Raw genomic sequence first — 2,500 nt, 5'->3', positions numbered from 1 at the left:
AAAACTGTCGTACTGGCGTTCATTCCATTTCTTTACTCTTAGGTTTATTAATAATTGTTTTGACCTGTATGTCTATCAGTCAGTGAGTCAGTCAGCCAGTTAGTTAGTCTGTCTGTCTGTCTGTCTGTCTGTCTGTCTGTCTGTCTGTCTGTCTGTCTGTCTGTCTGTCTGTCTGTCTGTCTGTCTGTCTGTCTGTCTGGCTGGCTGGCTGGCTGGCTGGCTGGCTGTCTATCTGTCTGTCCGTCCGTCTGTCTGTCTGTCTGTCTGTCTGTCTGTCTGTCTGTCTGTCTGTCTGTCTGTCTGTCTGTCTGTCTGTCTGTCTGTCTGTCTGTTATTCCTAAACGGGAAAATCTTCAATTCACATTCAAACAAAACGGTACAATTACAGTACCTCGACACAGTGGACCACAGGGTCGACGTACTAATACATTTAGCGTTTTGTTTTGTCAATAATTACACGTTCCAATAACCTACCATTCTTGTTTGTTTTTTATTCTGAATTGTGGACCGTTAGCAGATTTTGGATGTCACTTTACATCGTTTTAGAAAACTGTGACGAAGAAGTCTGGTTGTGTTACTTAGGACATACACTGATCTGAGGTTGGCATATGTTCATTTCTTCAGGTTCCGAGACGAGAGCGGTAGAAGAACGACCTCTTTTGGGTAAGCTGACGTTACCTGGAATTATTATGTAATTATCCTCCTTCCTGTGTGGACTCTGTAGTGAATCCCGGTAGCTCTGTCCTAGTTCCTGGCTGTGTGGACTCTGTAGTGAATCCCGGTAGCTCTGTCCTAGTTCCTGGCTGTGTGGACTCTGTAGTGAATCCCGGTAGCTCTGTCCTAGTTCCTGGCTGTGTGGACTCTGTAGTGAATCCCGGTAGCTCTGTCCTAGTTCCTGGCTGTGTGGACTCTGTAGTGAATCCCGGTAGCTCTGTCCTAGTGCCTGGCTGTGTGGACTCTGTAGTGAATCCCGGTAGCTCTGTCCTAGTTCCTGGCTGTGTGGACTGTAGTGAATCCCGGTAGCTCTGTCCTAGTTCCTGGCTGTGTGGACTGTAGTGAATCCCGGTAGCTCTGTCCTAGTTCCTGGCTGTGTGGACTCTGTAGTGAATCCCGGTAGCTCTGTCCTAGTTCCTGGCTGTGTGGACTCTGTAGTGAATCCCGGTAGCTCTGTCCTAGTTCCTGGCTGTGTGGACTCTGTAGTGAATCCCGGTAGCTCTGTCCTAGTTCCTGGCTGTGTGGACTCTGTAGTGAATCCCGGTAGCTCTGTCCTAGTTCCTGGCTGGAATCAACCAATCAATCAATATGAGGCTTATATCGCGCGTATTCCGTGGGTACAGTTCTAAGCGCAGGGATTTATTTATTTTATTTTATTTTATTTTATGCAATTTATATCGCGCACATATTCAAGGCGCAGGGATTTATTTATGCCGTGTGAGATGGATTTTTTTTTTACACAATAGGCTACATCACGCATTCACATCGGCCAGCAGATCGCAGCCATTTCGGCGCATATCCTACTTTTCACGGCCTATTATTCCAAGTCACACGGGTATTTTGGTGGACATTTTTATCTATGCCTATACAATTTTGCCAGGAAAGACCCTTTTGTCAATCGTGGGATCTTTAACGTGCACACCCACAATGTAGTGTACACGAAGGGACCTCGGTTTTTCGTCTCATCCGAAAGACTAGCACTTGAGCCCACCACCTAGGTTAGGAAAGGGGGGAGAAAATTGCTAACGCCCTGACCCAGGGTCGAACTCGCAACCTCTCGCTTCCGAGCGCAAGTGCGTTACCACTCTGCCACTCGGCCACCCAGCCCATAGAGCGTGCTTCCACCTGGACACATGCCAAAACTCAACGTCCTGGCTCATTTCATTGCACAGTGGATTGTGTTCTCTTCTAAACTAATTGCGGTAATGACACCCATGTCAATCTTTCGGTTGGCCTAGTGGTAAGGCGTCCGCCCCCGTGATCGGGGGGTCGTGGGTTCGAACCCCGGCCGGGTCATACCTAAGACTTTAAAATTGGCAATCTAGTGGCTGCTCCGCCTGGCGTCTGGCATTATGGGGTTAGTGCTAGGACTGGTTGGTCCGGTGTCAGAATAATGTGACTGGGTGAGACATGAAGCCTGTGCTGCGACTTCTGTCTTGTGTGTGGCGCACGTTATATGTCAAAGCAGATATGGCCCTTCGTGGTCGGCTGGGCGTTAAGCAAACAAACAAACAAATGTCAATCTTTGATATATTTGGTTAAAAAAATAGTCCCTCACTTCACGGGAAGCAGCCAGGCTGCTGAATGTTAGTACGTGTCTAAGTTGCAGGAAGTTCTTACCCCATGTAAACACTTGAAAAGTCAACACAACTTGATCTTTTTCCTTTAAATTATCTAACCGACACGGCCGATACGTTTTTTTTATATTTTAATATTTTTCTCAAATAATTTACACTTGGAAGTGCAAATGTGTCAAATGTGTTTTCCATGAAGACATCATTGCTGT

The 2,500-nt window shown here is 46.8% G+C and overlaps 1 long non-coding RNA gene across 1 annotated transcript in view; it reads left to right on the top strand.

Annotated features, from left to right (window-relative positions):
• Positions 1 to 672, top strand: part of LOC138954884 (uncharacterized) — a 2,409-nt gene extending 1,737 nt beyond the window's left edge. Inside the window, exon 3 of the long non-coding RNA XR_011452006.1 lies at positions 625 to 672. This is a non-coding gene — a long non-coding RNA (uncharacterized lncRNA). The remainder of the gene's footprint in view (positions 1 to 624) is intronic.
• Positions 673 to 2,500: the final 1,828 nt, after the last annotated feature.

This window comes from Littorina saxatilis, unplaced genomic scaffold (assembly GCF_037325665.1).
Source record: "Littorina saxatilis isolate snail1 unplaced genomic scaffold, US_GU_Lsax_2.0 scaffold_2963, whole genome shotgun sequence".
Classification (NCBI taxonomy): Eukaryota; Metazoa; Mollusca; class Gastropoda; order Littorinimorpha; family Littorinidae; genus Littorina; species Littorina saxatilis.
The sequence above is the reverse complement of the archived record's forward strand: the minus strand, read 5'-3'. Positions and strand labels throughout refer to the sequence as shown.